Source organism: Lissotriton helveticus, chromosome 1_1 (genome assembly GCF_964261635.1).
Source record: "Lissotriton helveticus chromosome 1_1, aLisHel1.1, whole genome shotgun sequence".
In the NCBI taxonomy this organism is placed as follows: Eukaryota; Metazoa; Chordata; class Amphibia; order Caudata; family Salamandridae; genus Lissotriton; species Lissotriton helveticus.
Genome location: NC_136057.1, coordinates 1,554,230,150 through 1,554,252,476, shown reverse-complemented (window position 1 = coordinate 1,554,252,476; position 22,327 = coordinate 1,554,230,150).

Sequence of the window (22,327 nt, the reverse complement as noted above, 5' to 3'; positions counted from 1 at the left end):
TTAAAAAAAAAAAAAATTTGATCAGTCAGAAACAGTGACAGTAATAGAGACAGAGTGAGTGACCAAGAGTGAAGAAGTATGAGAAGAGAGGGACTAAGAAAAATAGTGGAAGGAGTAGAGTAATTAAGTAATTGAGAAAGGAATGAGGGAAGTAGCAAAGGCAGGAAAGTGATGGTTAAAGAAATGAAGCAATGGAACTAATAGAAGTTAAATGTGATAGAAATATAACGAAAAGAGTACAAAACATTTACCTTATAATTGTCGTTAAGTTAGTCATTTGTTATTTTTATACTTTCAATCTGTGAAAGAGAGAACAAAAATTTGAAAAATATTAAAACATGTTTTTAATAAATTAGAAAAGACAAGGGAAAAAATAGAAGGACAAACAGTTTTTCAACAACTTTGACACTTACAGAAGCCTCTGCTTCTCCAGGCCCCCTACACAGTTCTAAAAATATACATTTTAAACTAACAGTATCTTGATGCAGATGAAGTGAGTCCTATCTTGCAACATGGTGCATCTTTTGCATGACTGCTGCATCGGTTTCATGTGGCATTGTTTTTTTACAGCATGACACATCTGCCTAGATTCATCATTTTATAATTTTGTCTCCTCATAGCAAATCTTTTCAACCGCCACTGCGTCACAAAAGTGACGCACAGTGGCGCAAAAGAGGCACACACCTATCATAAATCTGTCCCTAACATGTTAAATGATTGATTCAGGATGACAATAAGGTGTGGCCTATCCAGAGGTTTGTTTAAGGTGAGGCCTACTCAGGGTTGCAGATCAAATTTACACTTGTTGAACAATACAGAGGAGATAATACATATGAAGGCCTACTAATGAAGTAAGTCATGTCCACTTCACTCTTGAACAAAGGCCAGACCTCTTCTGTGTCCGTGGACAGACCTAAACTTCATCTGCACAATGTCATTCGTAAACTTAGGAAACACAGGTGATGTAATTGAAAAATGTGGAGTTTATTTTCCTCATTTCACAATCACATCACCTGTGTTGCCTTTGCTTAGGTATCTCATAGTGCAGATGGAGTCTAGCATATCAAACAGTACACAGAAGTTGAGCAGTGTATACAACAATTTTGACACTTAGAAAAGCTTCAGCTTCTGCATGCCCCCTACACAGTGCTAATTATATACATTTTAAACTGATGGTATCTTGCTGGAGATGAACTGAAACCTATCTTGCAACATGGTGCATCTTTTACACAAAAGTGACCCACAGCGGAGCAAAAGAGGCGCACAGCCATCATAAATCTGACCCTAACATTTTAAATCATTGTTTCAAGATGCCGATAAGCTGTAACCTATTCACAGATTTGTTTCAGGTAAGGTCTACTCAGAGTTGCAGATGAAATTTAGGTTTGTTGAAGAATACAGAGGAGAAAATACATGTGCAGGCCTACCAACCAAGTGTGTCATGTCCACTGCACTCTTGAACAAATGTCAGACCTCCTCTGTCTCCAGGAACAGGCCTAAACCTCATCTACACAATGTGATGTGTAATGTTAGGAAACACAGGTAATATAATTGAAAAACGTGCAATTTTTTTTGCTCATTCCACAATCATATCACCTGTGTTTCCTTTGCTTAGGTATCTCATTGTGGAAATGTAGTCTATCATATGAAAGACTACGTAGAATATGAGCACTGTATGCAACAACTTTGACACTTACAGAAGCCTCACCTTCTCCATGCCTCCTACACAGTTCTACATGTACATCATAAATGCAAACAGTACAGAATTAATTATACATGTTAAATGGTTTATTTTTGCTGTTCTCAGAATGTATCAAATTTCACTAAAAACAGTGACTTGAAGGTATTCATCATATAACAGCGGGGAAAAAAAAACACAATCAAAATGATTGTGTTTAAAAAACCCATACAACATAACAAATCAGAATTCAGAACTCCTTAAAGTTAACTTACTTTCCATGACGTCGAAGGATGTCCTATGAACAGCTTACACTCTGTTGTGCTGTTATTACTTTCAGCCCGCCACTTTCTGAAAGAAAACCTCCATCGTTTTGAAAAATATGTTACATACAATAAATGACTTCTCGCTTTCTACCACACGTTTCCACAAGGCCAAATCGTGTCAGAGCCATTTATAACTCTTGGAATTCTTGTAAGCCAATCCCGTCATGTTGTATTTCCGCAACTTTCAGAATTAAAATGTTGAAGATCATTTTCACAATCCTGGATTACTAATATCTTCCCCTTCTTGCTCAGTCATGTTCTACATTTCCTATGACACTAATACTGCTTACTATGAAGCAGACTTACACTACCTCTATGACTACTACAATTATTTAATTCTCTACATCACTTTTAATCACAAAGCAATGTAAAACAGTAGACAGCATTGCAGACTTACATTCCCTCTACTCCATGTTTTGATTGGCTGCTTCAATTAGCTTATAAAAAGAAACAGTTTTTCTGAACTCATTCAAAGTGCACTTATTTCTCCATGACGTCCAGTGTTATGGTAAGAAGTTATGTCTCTGTACTACACTTATCCTCAAGGCCAAATCGTGTAGGAGCCATTAGAACTTCTTGAAATTCCTCAGAGCACATCCCGAGATTCTTTCCCTAAAATTTTGATTTTAAAAACACCAGGTAAGAGTTTTTAAGGTCATACGGCAATTTTTTTTTGAAAATTAAAACAGAATCATTGCAGAATGACCAGCCATTTCTAGACTTTAAATAAGCTGTGTAATGTCCTGATGTTATTAAAGGACCGTCATGATATATAATTGCTGCAGTTACAAAAGTCCTTCCTGATATTGACAACTGTGAAGCCACAAAATTTTTAATTAAAGTTGTCAATTTTGTTCCATCAGGCCTACATCGTTGGAACATTAAAATAACATACTGGCCATATGTTCGTATAAATAATGTGGACATCATTTCAGATTTACATTGGCTACACTCCATGTTGTGATCAGCTGCTTTTACTAGTTTATTAAAAGAGACTGATTTACTGTCTGGCAAAGTTAAATATATAAATCTTTCTGAGTCTACACTAGTAGTACTTGATACCCTACAGTTCTCGCAGTCATGCTGCCATTGATAAGAAAGCCCAAACAGGTGATCTACATCTACACCTTCAGCATGCAATACATCAAGCATATACATTAAAAACTCCTGACAATCTTGCTGAATATTTTGAGAGAATTGTGTTTGGCCTGAACATCTGTCTAACAGATTTCGAATTTCAGACACACTTTCTATTTTTGTTCTATCAGTGCTACATTTCTCTAACACAGAATTTAACAAACTGCTAAATCTTTGATCAGAATTGACCACAATCTCTTCTTTTACATTTTCTAGAGAAAACAAAACATTAACCACTACATTAGCATAGCAGTTGACACCAGAACTGTTTTCAAATTGAAAACCAACAACATCTTCAACAGAATCCTTTTTGTTTCTGCTTATAATTTCAGGTTCATCGACTTTTCGTCTTTTTGCTACAACCTCCCCAGTATTGGTCACATTTCTTCGTTTCCGGCCTACCACACGTTTCTCAAACAAAGGATATTGAGGCAAATGTGGCGCATACTCTCTTCTTAACCTATTGTATTCCTTAACACAATCTAGATCCGCACAAATGTTTGTGACATCACACTCAATCAAGTACAATCCCGATAAAGTTCTAACTCGTGACAATGCCACATATGCCATACCCTCCTTGAACACAGAACTGCCAATATTCACCAATGCACTGTCTACACTTAAACCTTGCGATTTATGGATTGTCACCGCATATGCCAAGCAAACAGGAAACTGCTTACGGCGAACATATAAGTCTTTTACAAGCAAAAATCTAGCAGAACAACGACCAATTAGCTGTACTTCCTCAATGCCATCAAATTTAATTTTTAAAAATTCAATTCCAGCTCTATTTCTGTATTTTACAAAATCAACAACATTACCCATTGATCCATTTACCAGACCTCTTTCAACATGTAAATTCCTTCTTAAAATTATACGGCAGTTCAAGCACACATTCAGAGTCTTTTCAAAACCTGCAGTTTTAGATATAGTCTTCTCTAATGAATCCAATTTTGTTTTCAAATTCTCAGACAAAATAATTGTTGATCCCATATGCTCTACTCTGTCAATAGCTTCCAGTTTCACAATCTCTTGCTTTTCTAAATGCAACATTTTGTTGTTGAATTTGGCACATTCTGCAAGAGTTGGCATCAAACATATTCCAGATTTCTTCTCAGTAATTTTCTGAAAAATATTCTCAGGCACAACATCTTGTTCTGGATATAAATTTGACAGTAATCGTGCATGTAAAGCTTATTTCCCATGCTCGGTCACTTTTCCAATTCTAACATCTTGTAGAATAGTCTTGTAAACTTCATCCTTCTCCTGACGCATATTTTCATGCAGTTCAGCATAATTGAAGTTTAACCATATATTGACGTTGCCAATGCTCCCTAGGCACTTCCTGGTATCTTCATGCGTGAGCATTTTGAACACAGGTTGCCCTTTCACTTGTGTCAGCTGCCGAAGATCTCCAAAAACAATGATGTGTTTGCCACCAAATAACACATCATAGTCTGTTTTGAGAACTTCTTGCATTCTCAAATGCACAAAGGCAAGCATGAAATTGGAAACCATGCTTACTTCGTCAATGATAAGAAGTTTCATTTTCCTCAAGATTCTTGAAACTTCACAACAAGCATCTCCAGATAGCTTGTGATATTGTAATTTGTAGTCATGCTCCACTGGCAGCATCAGTAAACGATGTAAAGTAATCCCTTTAATGTTATGTGCTGCCAGTCCAGTTGGAGCGGTGACAACACAAGACAGCGATGACTCTGTCCTTTCCTGCAAATAACATGAAATTGCTTTAATAAGGAAACTTTTTCCAGTTCCCGCTTCTCCACTCACGTACAGTCGGACAGGCTTCAACGACGTACATGAGCACTCTTTCTTGTCATGACTTAATCCATGATCAATTTGCATGGTAACTTCGTCATATATTTTCCTCTGCTCAACGTTGAGTTGTCTTTCCAACTCTTCTTAGTTAACCGCATCCTCCTGAGCATGTGCCATGGCTCTTTCCACTTCATTCATAGCAGTGGCAGCTTCATTTTCGATAACAGGTCCTCCTAGTGGATCCTGACTCAATGAAGCAGAACTCTGACTGTCCTGAGAACTGTCTCTGGCAATCTCGGCTGCAATCGTTGCTTCCTGCTCAATTTCCACATTCAACATTTCTACATATTTGGGAAAAGCAGGACATTCTATGGTCTCCTTGGCAGCATTGAAAGAGTCTTCGTAACAGAGGAAATCTCCAAGCAGTTTCTCTTCTGCACGCCAAGGCTTGAAAAGTTGCAAAAGTGCTAAATAGAAAAACTCCTTTTTTTCAGGAGATTCGCCACTCAATTTTCGATAGTTTACCAAGTGGCATTTTCTTTGCTTGACCAGACATCCCTCACTTCCTATTACAGCATACACTCCTTTCTCAGTATCTTCTTTGATGTTCCTCTTGAATATGTAATTTTGAAGAACCTCATACAGACAAACATTCTCGAGGTGACTGCTTCGATTTGGATAATATGTATCCAACATGTTGGTCTTCAAAATGTCGGTACTGTTTGGCTCCTTTTCCGCCAAATACTCAATTTCCCGCACAGGTTTCAGAACTCGATTACGCGTTGCAGCAAGACCAAGACTCGCCCAAACGATACTCCTGGACTTGGCATAGAGACTTTCTGAAGACAACCGGTCAGAACATTCGTAAGCTCCGATTTCTCGATGCGACAACATCTTCAGACTGAAACTGTACAACTTCTTGCTGAGGCTCTTTTCATGGGAAATGTCCTCCCATATATCCTTCAATTCTGTCTTCTCTTTTTTGGTGATGTAAGATGTCACATACCGAGCCACAGCCATACAGTTATCAGCCACAAACTGTATATCCATGTTAGCATTCCACATGGACAAAATCACCGGGTTGTAGTCGTTGATGTACTTAGACTCTTCGTTCCTCTCCAAATTGTATGTGTTTTTAGGTGATTTCTTCATCACATTATGTCGCAGCGAAGACATCAAACTGTTTACTCTTCCTTTAGAAATCACCGGTCGTGGAAAGCCGAAACGACATTTGGTGTAGAACTTGTCCTTGTTTCGGAATTTACGACGACAGTACTTTCCACATCGATGGCTTTGGAAACGTAGAACTTTTTCTCTTAGGCTTTTCTTCTCCTTTGCATTTGGAACAGCACACGTAGAATACTGTTGTATGAAACTCATCACTGAGTCTTCTGGATCCGTTCCAAATTTAGGTGCATCCTTGATCCACAGCAACATATGTATATGAGGAGCACCTCTTGCTTGGTACTCCTTTCTCCAGAAGAAATCCAACACCTCTCCAAGAGGTGGATTCTTCTTATTCATGATGAAAGACATCATAGCTTCAAATCTATGATTGAAGTACCTGCATACATTGACTGGATCCAAAGAGCACAGTTCTCCGGGTGTCTTGAATTCGATGTTTTCGATGTTTCCATTTGCCTCTCGTAGAAATTCAAGTAAGTCTTCCCAGCCATACTCGGCACAGCTCAGAGTGAGGAACCATGTGGGAGTTCCTAAGTTCCTCAGCATACATTTTAAATCACCATGACGACGGTACCAGTACTCATTAGTACCACGCTGACACGCCATGAGATTAATCAGGTGAGAATCCAAAATACTGTCCTGGACATTGACTTTATCCATAAAGTCACTTGCCGAGATGTTTTGCATGTGTATACCACTTTTCAAGATGTGGTTCACTGCATATGACAGTCCAGACAGATCGCTTTCAAACAGGAGATGAAACAAATAGGGAATGCATTGTCGAAACCTAGCATCTCCTGCATACAATCGCAAAGTCCGGTATTCAGAAGCAGGAATTTGATGAGGTCGCTCATCATATCTTCCTCCCTGACCTGTTGGAAAAAGCTGTGGGAAACACCGAGCTTCCAAACTTTCCTCCCAAACACTAATGGGACTCCCTTTGGCTTGTTTCATTTGAAACAACTCAATAGCATTCCCCATGACTTCCTTGGAATGCAAAGGATGAACACTATAATGTTCATATATTTCTTCACTAGTAGAGGGTTCTACTTTCTCAATTTGACCAGCACACAAATCGCTATCCTCTTCCTCACTTACTTCCTCCTCTGCAACATATACATTCCTATAGTATTTATTTATTTTTTTCAAATACAATGTTGCCTTTTTAACTTTCCTAACATCCACTAAATCTTGCCATATTTTCTTATTCTTTGTTGGAACCCCATTAACTAAGATAACCAGAGGTTCCTCTTCCACTTTTTCTACTCCAATTGTGTTCATGTTTTTCTTCAAATCTAGAGGCAAATAAACAACTCTTCCCTTTAATCCTCTCTGTAAATCTGATGGAGGCAATTTCCCTGTCTTTGGCTCCATTCTTACAATAGCCTGAAAGGGATGGATACTTTGAATCAAAATAGATTCATAAGTATTTAAATCCTTCAATTCAGAAGGAATCTCAACCAATTCCAGATTATTATGAACTGCTCTAGCAGGCATCTGGTTTTGATTTAATTTGTTACAACAATAAGTACACACACGTTGATCCAATCCCAAATCAAAACAATTTTCTACCATCAAGTATGTTGTGAAATCCTTCCATTCACTATTATTTTCCCTTTCACTTTTTGCATATAAATCCACTAACTTAGTCTGATTCTTATAATAACTGCGTCGACAACACACACAAGTGAAATTTGGCCTCTCACTTGATTTCACCTCAAACGTCGCAATTTCCCTCTGGAAATTATCTGTACTGGAAACCTGTACACTATCTTCCACATTACCCGCTTCTTCTTGGTCAATTTCAACATTCTCCTCTTTACTTCCAAAGTAACAAAACTCAATTTCTTCACATATATTCTTCACATCTATTTCAGAACCATGCAAAAGAGCAGCGCATAATTGTTTAAGCATAATTGCTGGACACTTAGCATAATACAACATTCTAACTAATTTCCTCACTTTATTATGATGCACTGCTAGCATCCTGAAATGATGAAAAACACTCTGGCATACTCTCCGGGAAAGACAAGCCAGTGAATGACCATGCAAACCTGTCACTTCTCTCACTCTGCAAGGATCTAATTCTTGCAACAACTTCATTTTCTGCTTCAAACTTTTCTTATTAAATGACCGTTCAAAATCACAAAGCAGATTGATGGAATCCTGTCGCACACTGCAAATACTACTACACTTCCAGGTATACACAGGACCCTTAGGACGTCTTCCTAAAACCTCATTACCTAACACCTCTTCTGCCTCTGTTGTCACAAGTTTTTCTTTTTCAACTGGACAACCATCTTTCACTTCATAAGCTCGACCACTGGTGTCAACTGCATGCACCAAATCATTATCCTGGAAATAATTCTCCTCATTAAAAAATGCCTCACAGCTTGAACTATGCATCCATTCTCCAGAAAAAACTTCACAAAAATTACTACGATTAACTATTCTCTTCCATCTACTATTTCTTTTGAAATCATAAATTGCCTTGTTTAGCTTCCTAATTCTATTGATTATCAAAATAAATAACTTACGTTTAATTTCAAATGCCTGATCAATAACTTTCTCAACTATTTGTTTTCTCTTATAAAAAACCACTTTCTGTTGACCTTTCTTAATATTTTTTAACAAATTGCCAATTATCCTGTTGCGGAACATTCGTTTACGAATGTCCCTAAACTGTTGTTTCCTTCTACTATCATGCACAGAGTTATCTCTTGCTCTAGCAGTAACATTTTTCATTGGCCTTTCCTTTCCGTTGGAATTGCTTCTCTTTTTCTGGACTGAAACATTTTCTGTAGTATTATTTTTTTTACTACATATATTTCTTATGAATGTTTTTGTACTCTTACCCGGTGCTTTCTTGGTGACTTGACAAATCTTTTTGTTAGAGGACTGCTGCTTTTTTTCATTGACCTGCTGTCTTTGACGTTTTGCAGCCTTTCTCAGTCTTTCTTTGGTTGGCATGCTGAAATCTTGAAATGATCTGCAGTTGAATCTGTGGTAAAATATATTAAAAAATGTTATTAACCACTATTACCCAACAGTAAATCAATAACAGTAATCAAAAACTTAAAACACTACTTGACATTTTTACATAGAAGATTTTTTAGTGCTTGGCAAATTTAGAATACAGAAATAGCAGAAAAGAAATGGAATTTATATTCATTTTACCTGTGCTGTTTTATATGTGAATCTGATCTAATTTTATGAGCATATTTTAATATTTTATTGAAGACACTACACATAACCTGTTTTTGAAGGTGTCTTTATTTTTAAATTAAACGGTTTACATTTTTACTTTTGATTTATTATACATTTTTAAAATAAATGTTTATAGTTCCATAGGCTCAAGCACGTCAGCTTCCCATCCTATGTCATACAATTCTGACAAATCTGCATCCTCATCACGTTCTTCTTCATCCTCAGGATTTAAATCATCCAAGGGATCAACATCCACTGATGTTTCAATTACGAGTTCAATGATGAGGTCGAAATCAACTGATTGCTGATTGTCGCTCATGTTGATGTTGTCTTTATCTTTAAAGAAAGATAACAACAATGAGATGTTGCAGAGTAAGAGACAAATCTCAGAGATTATAATAGTAAAATTGTTTAACAAGAGTAACATTTTGCACCTATTATTTAGCCATGTCCAGCGATGCTGAGGAGGTGAAGCCTATGTCCAATTTTTCAGTGAACAGGACTCATCTCTTCTTAACCTTGGATAAGCCTCACCGACTCTGTGTCCCCTGCACATACTTAAATGTAAAGGGGCAGATTTATGTTAACTGGCACATCCCCAGGGATGCACCAGTTAACGTGCACCGCTGCTCTGCCACCCATTGTGTGCCGCATTTACAATCAGATAGGACAAAGCTGCGTCAAAACCCTGCGCCTGCTTGAAGCAGGCATAGGTCTTGACGCAGCATTGTGGAGATGGAGCACCCCTGAGCCTTGCTGGAGCTGCATCGCACTTGCAATACAACTCCAGCAAAGCGCCACCTTTACGGCACAGATGCGTCACGCATTTGTGCCGTTTTTGCCCCATGGTGCGCCGCATTGTAAATGCAGCACACCATGGGTGGCGGAACAGCGGCGCAGGATGACTGGCACATCCCTGGTGATGCGCCAGTCATCATAAATCTATCCCTAAGCTTCTTATCTTGTTAGAGATGAACTGCCATATGTATCATCAAACTATTTTGCATTTCCTAAATAGCGAATTTTAAGGAATAAATAGCGATTCTTTACCATTCCTAATTTGCGATGAGCAAATTGCTAATTGCAAATTACCCATTCATTTCCATGGGCCAGGAGGCCCATAGGAATGAAGGTGCAATTTGCGATTAGCAATTAGCTCATCGCAAATTAGGAATTTTTCCAAGGGTGCAGGGGTGTCTCAAGAACACCCTGCTGCACCCCTGAAAAAGAAATTTGGGGGCATATGACGCACATACATGCCCTAAGGGCATGTATGGGCGTCATATGGCACCTTTTGTTTTTTGGAAAAAAAGCTTTTTGAAAAGAATTCGCAAATTATCACCAACTAGAAGTTGGTGGTAATTTGCAAATCCTTAATGGCATTTTTTGCATATTTTTTGTTTGATACATTGCATTTAAGGAATTGCAAAATTTGCAAATCCTTAAGTGCAATCGCAAAATAAGGAATAGCAAATTTTGCTATTCCTTATTTTGCATCAAACTTGTTTGATACATACCATTTGTCTAATTAGCATTCGCAAAGGCCGAAATTCGCAGAATTTCGGCCTTTGCGAATGCTAATTAGCTTGATACATATGGCCCCAAGTGAGGCCTGTCTTGCAACATGGTGCATCTTTTGCATCACTGCTGCATCGGTTTCATGTGGCACGGTTTTTTTACAGCATGACACATCTGCCTAAATGCATCAATTTGTAATTTTGTCGCCTCATAGCAAATCTTTTGCACCGCCGCTGCATCACAAAAGTGACGCACAGTGGCGCAAAAGAGGCATACACCTATCATAAATCTGTCCCTAGCATTTTAAATGATTAATTCAGGATGACGATAAGGTGTGGCCTATCCAGAGGTTTGTTTAAGGTGAGGCCTACTCAGGATTGCAGATCAAAGTTACGCTTGATGAAGAATACAGAGGACATAATACATGTAAAGGCCTACCAATGAAGTAAGTCATGTCCACTTCATTGCGCCAGTCATCATAAATGTATCCCTAAGCTTCTTATCTTGTTAGAGATGAACCGCCATATGTATCATCAAACTATTTTGCATTTCCTAAATAGCGAATTTTAAGGAATAAATAGCGATTCTTTACCATTCCTAATTTGCGATGAGCAAATTGCTAATTGCAAATTACCCATTCATTTCCAAGGGCCAGGAGGCCCATAGGAATGAAGGTGCAATTTGCGATTAGCAATTAGCTCATCGCAAATTAGGAATTTTTCCAAGGGTGCAGGGGTGTCTCAAGAACACCCTGCTGCACCCCTGAAAAAGAAATTTGGGGGCATATGGCGCACATACATGCCCTAAGGGCATGTATGGGCGTCATATGGCACCTTTTGTTTTTTGGAAAAAAAGCTTTTTGAAAAGAATTCGCAAATTACCACCAACTAGAAGTTGGTGGTAATTTGCAAATCCTTAATGGAATTTTTTGCATATTTTTTGGTTGATACATTGCATTTAAGAAATCGCAAAATTTGCAAATCCTTCAGTGCAATCGCAAAATAAGGAATAGCAAATTTTGCTATTCCTTATTTTGCATCAAACTTGTTTGATACATACCATTTGTCTAATTAGCATTCGCAAAGGCCGAAATTCACAGAATTTCGGCCTTTGCGAATGCTAATTAGCTTGATACATATGGCCCCAAGTGAGGCCTGTCTTGCAACATGGTGCATCTTTTGCATCACTGCTGCATCGGTTTCATGTGGCACGGTGTTTTTTACACCATGACACATCTGCCTAAATGCATCAATTTGTAATTTTGTCGCCTCATAGCAAATCTTTTGCACCGCCGCTGCATCACAAAAGTGACGCACAGTGGCGCAAAAGAGGCATACACCTATCATAAATCTGTCCCTAGCATTTTAAATGATTAATTCAGGATGACGATAAGGTGTGGCCTATCCAGAGGTTTGTTTAAGGTGAGGCCTACTCAGGATTGCAGATCAAAGTTACGCTTGATGAAGAATACAGAGGAGATAATACATGTAAAGGTCTACCAATGAAGTAAGTGATGTCCACTTCATTGCGCCAGTCATCATAAATGTATCCCTAAGCTTCTTATCTTGTTAGAGATGAACCGCCATATGTATCATCAAACTATTTTGCATTTCCTAAATAGTGAATTTTAAGGAATAAATAGCGATTCTTTACCATTCCTAATTTGCGATGAGCAAATTGCTAATTGCAAATTACCCATTAATTTCCATGGGCCAGGAGGCCCATAGGAATGAAGGTGCAATTTGCGATTAGCAATTAGCTCATCGCAAATTAGGAATTTTTCCAAGGGTGCAGGGGTGTCTCAAGAACACCCTGCTGCACCCCTGAAAAAGAAATTTGGGGGCATATGGCGCACATAAATTTTAAAAACATTCCTTTACCTCAAAAACGATTTTCAAGTCATAATTTGAAAACACTGCCCACGGGGAAATGACTTAAAATGTCCTTAAGACACATGAAAGTGTTTTTTTAAAGCCTTTGCAACTTTTTTGGGTCACTTTTAACATGGCTATGTAACTCAAACAGTCAAAATCTAAATTTACCATGCACAGGTGGGAGCATATTTACAAGGAATTTGCTCCACGGGGAAAGGTCTTTTAATTTAATATGGGAAAAATAACATCAGAGACACTGAAATGCCTTATAAAGAAGCATACACCATTATGTCCTTGTCATAAATTTTAAAACCATTCCTTTTCCCCAAAAACGATTTTCAAATCATAATTTGAAAACACTCCACATGGGGAAATGACTTAAAATGTCCTTAAGACACATGAAAGCGTTTTTTGATTGCCTTTGCAGCATGTTTGGGTCACTTTTAACATGGCTATGTAACGCAAACATTCAAAATCTAAATTTGCCATGCACAGGTGGGAGCATATTTACAAGCAATTTGCTCCACAGGGAAAGGTCTTACATTAAAATGGGAAAAATAACATCAGAGACACTCAATTGCCTTATAAAGAAGCATACACCATTATGTCCTTGTCATAAATTTTAAAACCATTCCTTTTCCCCAAAAACGATTTTCAAATCATAATTTGAAAACACTCCACATGGGGAAATGACTTAAAATGTCCTTAAGACACATGAAAGCGTTTTTTGATTGCCTTTGCAGCATGTTTGGGTCACTTTTAACATGGCTATGTAACGCAAACATTCAAAATCTAAATTTGCCATGCACAGGTGGGAGCATATTTACAAGCAATTTGCTCCACAGGGAAAGGTCTTACATTAAAATGGGAAAAAAAACATCAGAGACACTCAATTGCCTTATAAAGAACCATACACCATTATGTCCTTGTCATACATTTTAAAACCATTCCTTTTCCCCAAAAACGATTTTCAAATCATAATTTGAAAACACTCCACATGGGGAAATGACTTAAAATGTCCTTAAGACACATGAAAGCGTTTTTTGATTGCCTTTGCAGCATGTTTGGGTCACTTTTAACATGGCTATGTAACGCAAACATTCAAAATCTAAATTTGCCATGCACAGGTGGGAGCATATTTACAAGCAATTTGCTCCGCAGGGAAAGGTCTTACATTAAAATAGGAAAAATAACATCAGAGACACTCAATTGCCTTATAAAGAAGCATACACCATTATGTCCTTGTCATAAATTTTAAAACCATTCCTTTTCCTCAAAAACGATTTTCAAGTCATAATTTGAAAACACTCCACAGCTCCTATGCACAAAAAACCCTGTCAGTACTAATACTTCACATTTTCTCCAATTACAATTTCTCAAAGAAACAAAATCTATTTGTAAAACACTTGAGACAAAGCAACATTTGAAAAACACAACTTTCTTCATAATTTTCTCCTTAAAGCACACTATTCTCTATCTAAATTAAAGAAATCTTTTCTCACCTTAGCAAATACTTTGAGTTTCAAAACAGTCTCAGAAACACACCACTTTGTCTTCAGCAGAGCAAAAGGCATGCACTCCAGAGTCTGCAGCTATCAAAAGCACAGAAATGCTGTAATTCTTCACACATATCTCTCATGTCACCCAATCAAAACTCTTCCCTCACTTTTTTTCAAATCAAAACCCTTCCCCCCTCTGCCCTCTCTGCTTTTTTTGCATAGCAACCACCTCTTGGAAGACCTCTGGTGTTTGCAAGTTCACACAACAATGTTGCAATTGAACTCTGAACTCTCAGTGCACCTGCATATCCAGTGCATTCTTTCATTTAATGATTTTTTCTTGACCACTCAAAATACATCTTTCAAAGAACTCATCCATGCACCCTAACTTTCTGTTTTCAGCAATCAAAATCCAACAATCACTGTTACTGCTTCATTAACACAGAAACTCCAGTTTTTTTCATTTTAAACTCTTATTTTTTCAACTGCCATTTCATTGCCACACTTCATCTGACTGCAGGAGAACCTTCTCTCACCATGTTTTCTGTCTGGATTGTTGGACATAGTTACATCTATTGGGCTCAGAGGTATGCTGAGAACAGAAATTTACCTAACCTCAATTTACAAGATGTGGAAATTAAGTGGTTTGGCCACAGAGGATTAAAATGTCACCAATTGATACCATTGGTGAAAACCTTTATGCATTTGCCAAAACCTGACCTGTTAATTGTGCACTGTGGAGGTAATGATTTGGGCACTTTGACTGGGGTAGGTCTGGAAATGCTTTTAAAGGACACCTTTGAGCAATTAATGGCACTTTTTCCTCAGACTGCCTTGGTATATTCAAATATATGCCAAAGACAGAAATGGAGGTGGTCGAACCAATTTTGTCCACAAATTGAGAAGTCGAGGAAGCATGTAAACAAATCTGTTTCAGCTTACATGAGAGACCATGGAATGGGCTCCATGTACAACAATAACTTGCGTTACTACATGCAAGATATCTACATAGGAGATGGAGTTCACTTCTCAGATGAGGGCAACAGAGTTTTCATTCTGAATTTAAGACTGTGCATTGGTACCTACTTATAAGTACCTAAATGTACCATAAACCCAAATGCTCTTCTCAGAGCTACCCTACATCTGATCACTCACAATTATTATTTTTCTCTAACTTTTTTCACTAATTTTCAACAAAGTACGCTCCCCGGGGCGCTACCCGGTACGCGAACCGGAAGCTAACCTCGCAAATTTTTTTTAAAAAATGTTATTTTTCGCACATATAAGCCTCCTCAGCCACCCTCAGAAAACCTAGGGGGTCAAGATAAGTCTACCGTGCCCCCTTCTACCCATTCTGAACATTATTTGCCCTCCATCTTGTATCTTAAGTCGACCGAAACACAAAATGGTGGACTCCCGTAACGCTTAAGGTTCGCGTACCGGGGCGCTCGCCAGTTCGCGTACCGGGGCGCTCCCCGGGAAGCGCACCATCAAAAAAGGTGGGAAAGTAATTTACAGAAAAACGACTGGAGACACTCTCACCAAATATAGATTAGCTCATACTACATACCAATCCCTACCATTTTCACAAATTTGATTGAAATTCCATTTAGCCATTTAGCCTGTAGACCTCTCTAAATACCCTGAGGTAAATTACTTCACAAAACACATCTGAAGTGTTGGAATTGACAACCAATGAAAATGTTACTTTCATTTTCTACTTTTATTACCTGACATTTGATTGGTTATGTACCTGAATATATATAAAAAAAGAGAGAGAAACACAGCCATTTTGACTACTACTTCCTGAAGTACATTGCAAGTGCATTTTCACTGACAACTTAAACTTGTTTTTAATAGGTAAGATGTTATTTTATAAATTTGAAAGGAGAACTATGTTATGCACTTTAAATTAATTTGGGAAAACATTTTCAGATAGTTATATACTGTCCCTCTGTAAGAGTTAGACATTGAGAAAGGCTTGTTTATTATAATTATGGATTGATTTAGGTTTCTGTGCTATAATTATGAAATTACTTAGACTTCTTCACAGGCACTTTTTAATAGTACTACTTCACGCCTGAAACCATACAGTGCCCGTAGATAACTTCTCTGTTATAAACTCACAAGTACCTGTCTGAACTTAAACCCAACAGTGCCCTATCTCTACTGATATATTTATTTTTTATGCAAATTACAGCAAGAAAATGGAAGGAGAGCAGATTATTTCCTTCAAAATTGTTCTGGAGAACAACACAGAAAAAGTTATTGAGGACAATGATGACTCAGATTTCATGGATGAATCACGGGACCATGAATTAGTTCAATGTGTAGATGCAGTAGATTCGCTGATTGAAAATGAGGACATTTCCGACAATTTGTTGTTAAATGTTCTGTTAAATTTGGAAAAAGAATCACAAAAATAAAATTATTTAATAATCAAAAATTGTTCGAGACTTTAATCATTTTTATATGTAATTCATAAACTAGTACCTAATTGATTATAATGTAAAGTCAGACTTTACCAATGTGTATTTAACAACTCTTTTTCATCTCCTGCCTCCATGTTCTTTCTGCTTTCCTGACAGACTATGATATGGATTCCATATTCCACAATAACTTCTGAAACAACATGCAAGATATCTACAAAGGAGACGGTGTATATTAATTTTTTGACTCTGCATTGGTACCTACATATTGCTACTTAAATAAAAAAAAAAACAAAAAAAAAACAACAAAACGAACAATCAATAAACATACAATATTTTAAAAGTCTATCATTCTTTTTTCCTCATAGTACGCTCCCCTGTACGCTTCCCGGTTCGCGAACCGGGCGCTCACCACGCAAAAAAACAAAAAAAATTATTATTTTTTTGTTGCCCTGCGGGGCCCTTTTAAAGCCTCCACATCAAACCTAGGGGGTCAGGGAGGATCTACTATGCCCCCTTATGGTCATTTCCCCCTTTGTTTTGGCCTCCTCTTGTCTCTCGATCCTACCGAGAGACAAGATGGCGGCCGCTCCGGACTGTTTAGAATGTTGACAGACACCGGAGAGCCAATCAGCTTCGCTTCGCGAAGTTCCGTTACGCGTAAAGTACGCGAACCGGAGCGCTGCCCGGAGCGCGCTTACAGATATATATCTTTTTTTAAACGTTAATTTCTCAAAATCCACTGGAGCACATATATTGAGACCTAGCAAAGGCACATCGGGCTAACAGTCCCTACAATTTTCCAAGTTTCGTGCAAATCCATTCAGCCATTCGGGCTAAAAGTGAGGCCAACCGCCCTATGGAAATTAACATTGGAAAAACACGTTTTGGGACCCCCCTTTTTTCTCAGCCCCCCCTTGACGAACCCCCCCCAAATTTTCAGGGGCTGCTCAGAAACAAAATGTTCCATTTTCCTGAAAATTTCAGCCAATTCCGTCCACAAACGCCAAAGTTATTAGACATAGAATTTTCAAATATCCCATAGGGAAAAAATTCTAACTATATATACCTACTGGTGACCGCCAGTAGGTAATATATATTGAGCATAACTTTAATTGAATGCTCTTTGTCTTTTATCCATGACAACCTTCCTTTGTGGGGTAACCCGATGCTTCGGGAAGTATTTCACGACCCGACTGGCAGATCATGAGCTAGTTATGGGATAGATTGTCTTGCACACTTATATGACCATAATGGTTTCCAATCATTCAAAAGCCTACAACTCTCTTTTTAACTTCCACGTCAGCTTTTTGTCAAATATTTGCAGATTGGGGCCTATTTCTTGAGACCTCAAGCTTTAAAAACAGTGGTGAGTTCTGAAGTATGGGCATATTTATATGCTGAATTACAGAAATCATTAATTAGTAATATGTATCAGTGCTTCTGTCAGTTCAGAATGGATAGCAATGAAAAACTGGCAGTAAAATGGAACAATGCTTTGGGGTTAGACATCATCTCCATAGTAGTTAATCGTGCACTAGAAACATTAGATAGATCAATACACTCTGTGAACCTAAAACTGCATCAATTCCGCACGATATGCATGCTATGTTATACTCCGGAGAGGATTGTTAACTGGGTCTAGAATGATGGAAGCTATGATGGATATTGAGGCTAATGACAAAAATCTGGGGTGACTGCTGCAAGAATAGTACATATGTTTTCCACCTGCCCGGAGTTAGGGACATACTGGAATAAAATACAGCATATTATGAGTTTTGCTTTTGGTTTAGATTTTTCTTCAACATTGAAAGAAATTATGTTGGGTTATAAAGAAACTGGCTCTGGCATGAGATCCCTTTTCTCTATTATTCTTGTTGCTGCTCTATTTGCTAAGGCCCCCCTGCACGGCAGAATGGTGGGCAATTATTATGGAAACTTATGAAAAGTAGAAGGCCCTGGCCAGAGCTACAGGAATCTCCTCTCTGTGGAAATTCGGTTCTATGTGGGGCTGATTTGCACACAAGGCTAGATTGGGGGACTGATAAAAATGTACAATTATTATTTACATTATTAATATTTTTTTGTTCTTTTTGATGTAATATGTATTTTAAGTATGGGCGAATTTTTTGAATTTGCGGTACACGAATTTGCGCGAAAGCGAATACATTTTTTGCGTGTTTGCGGGGCTTTTTGCGTGTTCGCTGGGCTTTTTGCGTGTTCGCGGGATTTTTCAGCGCGGCTACCGCGAGGTTGCCCATGCGGTCGTACATGGGCTAGTAGTTGCATGCTCGCGTTGAGCAATCGCGTGTTCGCGTCCGTTTTTGCATGGTCGCGGACAAAAAGTCTCGCGACCAAGCAAAAAAATCCACAAGCTTGCGAATTGCGAATTTTTTCACAAATTTGCATGATTCGCGGAATGTGAATTTGTCAAAAATTCACAAATTCCGCGAGCGTAACAGATTTTACGCCCATGCTTAATGTATTTAGGGCTGTTAAGTTGGTACGGTCACTAAATCTTGTGATTTATAGGTATCCTCATTGTATTATTGTAATGTTTCAATTTAAAGCCTCCACATGCTACTCGACCAGGGCCACACTGTGGCCTTCATCCTTCTACACCTCTCCGCAGCCTTTGGTACCTTCTAATACCGCACTGTCACAGCCAGACTCCACGACTTTGGTATATGAGGAACCAGCCTCGACTGGATCCGCTCCTTTCTCTCCGGCAGAACCCAAAGGATCAGACTCCCACCCTTCATCTCCGAGCCCACAGAGATCAACTGTGGTGTACTCCAAGGATCCTAGCTCAGCCCCACGCTCTTCAACATCTACATGGCCCCCCTCACTGCCATCGTCAGACAGCATGGGCTCAGCATAGTATCCTACGCTGAAGACACCCAGCTCATCCTCTCCCTCATGAAAAATCCCAACGACACCAGACTCTGCTTCCAGGAACGAATGAAGGATGTCGTAGCCTGGATAAACAACAGCTGCCTGAAGCTCAACTCGGAGAAGACAGTGGTCCTCATCCTCGGACCCTCCTCCACCACCTGGGACAACACCTAGTGGCCTTCCACCCTCAAAAACCCATCCACTCCAACAGACCATGCCCGGAACCTCTGCATCATCCTATACTCCTCCCTCACCATGACCCTCCAGATCAACACTGTTGTGTCCACCTGCTTCAACTCCCTCCGCATCCTCCGCAAGACCTTCAAGTGGATCCTCCCGGAATACAGAAAGACCATCACCCAAGCACTCATAACCAGCAGACTGGACAACGGCAGGCAATGCCCTCTTTGTTGGAATCAACAGAAACCTGCTATATAAGCTACAAACCATCCAGAACACCACAGCCAGAATCGTCCTCAGAACCCTACGAGACGAGCACATGACCCAGCACTTATGAGACTACGAGACCTTCACTGGCTCCCCGTCGAGAAGAGAGTAACCTTCAAGCTACTCACCCACACCTATAAATCACTCTACAACATCGGACCCAAATATCTCAATTACAGAGTATCCTTCCATGTAACCAAAGGTAACCTCCGCTCTGCCAACCTCACCCTGGCAGAGACCCAACGCATCTGCAGAACCAGAGTGGGGGAAAGAACCTTCTCATACGTCACAGCAAAGGCCTGGAACGAGCTCCCAGTCAACATCAGATGGTCCTCTACTCTGCACACCTTCAAGAAGCGCCTCAAGACCTGGCTCTTCGACTGATCTGGAGCTGCACACAACCCCAGTGCCTTGAGACCCTCACGGGTGAGTAGCGCACTCTATAAATCCCTGATTGATTGATTGAATGACTAATGCTTAATGATACCGCCTGACGAAGGCAGAAACGCCGAAACGCATTTGTTAAACCCCCTTTTGAAAAACTGCAATGCTATGAATAAATATGGCGTGTGAACTACGCAAAATAGCCTGAGTCCTCTTTATTGAAAACGGTCCGAGGATAGGGACCGGGTGTTTTGGATATATATATATATATATATATATATATATATATATATATATATATATATATATATACTTTTTTTAAGCAGATAGACCTCTACAATATCCAGTCTATTCTTTGATGTTGTTACTGAACAGTTAAGCCATAAAGAGTACATGTGCTGAATACTCGTCAACACAACTATCCAAGCTCCATGCTGGCTACACTGATTTCAAAGGTGTTTGGTACCAAACATCTTGCCTGATACCAGTGATAGATGAATTAATACATTCACACAGGAAACCCTTTTAGAGGGTCCCTAGAAAACCTACCAAGCCGTGGTGTGGTTCCTGATTCATTGTCATCAGTCATCAGTTTCTGACCTCATGGGGTGAAAGCAGGCCCTCTCGAGAGGCAGAGAAAAAGCCTGCTCTGGGAGCAGCCATTGTACACCTCCTCCAGGACAGGATGACCTTCCTGGGTGGGAAGCTTCAGAGGCCATGCAGCCTTTATAATCCAACCCTGGAACCTCACCATAGAAGGGGAGGCCAAAACACCCCTTTCCTGCTCCACTTTTGGTAGGAGTAAAGGTGTGAAAATTAGTGAGACTGTTAGGTGTGCCCAATTCTAGTGTGGGGCAGGCATGGTGGACACCACTTTTCACGTCCCACCATCTTGAAGATGGGGAAAACAGCCTAACAGGGTCAGGGATATGCCCACCCCCTATGTGGGATAAGTAATATAAAGAGTGTAGTAACCCTACAGGTAAGCAGCCCATTGGCTACTACCTGTCGCCACCTGAACACCCCCTAAATTTAGTATTTAGGTGGCTGTCCAGGACAAACGAAGAAGGCGAGCTGCTGATCCAGGAACTCACCACTGCTGCAGAAGAAACCAGTGCCGCACCACACGAACTGTGAAAGGGCTTGACAACTGTGGTATGTCTACCCTACCTGAAACCTGTGTAGCCTCTAAGACTCCGGAGCTCTGCAGAGCTATGTCAATTGCCTTGGACCACCCTTTGGACTAGTAGTACTAGTCCCTGACACTCCGCTGGTAAAGACCGCCATGAGGTAAAGAGTGGCACAGACCGTGTCGAAGTGATTCACCTCATCAGCCAAAAATTGCCACAGCCAAGTCTTGTTTGCACCAGTCCAGTAACTTATCCCTTCAACACATCCACCAGCCAGAGGGATCCTCCCAGTACCTGCTACCGACACTGGAAACAGCCCCACTCCAGTTAGCCTGTATCTCCTTTTTGGTGGCATTGTATTGTATTGTAATTGCATTTATATAGCGCTTACTACCCCTGACGAGGCGTCAAAGCGCTTTTTCGGCGGGTAGCACGCTACTCCGGGACCCACAGAGGATTAGTGTTGAATTAGTATAGTGAAACATGCAAGTACATTTTAAGTGGTGGATAGGTTAGTCAGTTATTTGGATTTGGAATTATAGCAGAAGGATAGATGAAATATGAGGTAATTTCAGTGGTGTATATTAGTCTGTTACTTGGAGTGAGAAGGATAGCGGATGGATATAAGGAGAAGAAAGATTTGCATTCATATAGCACTTGTTATCCCTGATGGGTGTTGAAGCGCTTTTTGGCGAGTAGCACGCCACTCCGGAACCCATAAAGGATTAGTGTTGAAAATTAGTATAGTATAAATATGAAGTAATTTGAGTAGTAGATATGTTATTCAGTTATTTGGGCAGTATATTAGTATAGTTGAATATGGAACATGGAATTTGGGA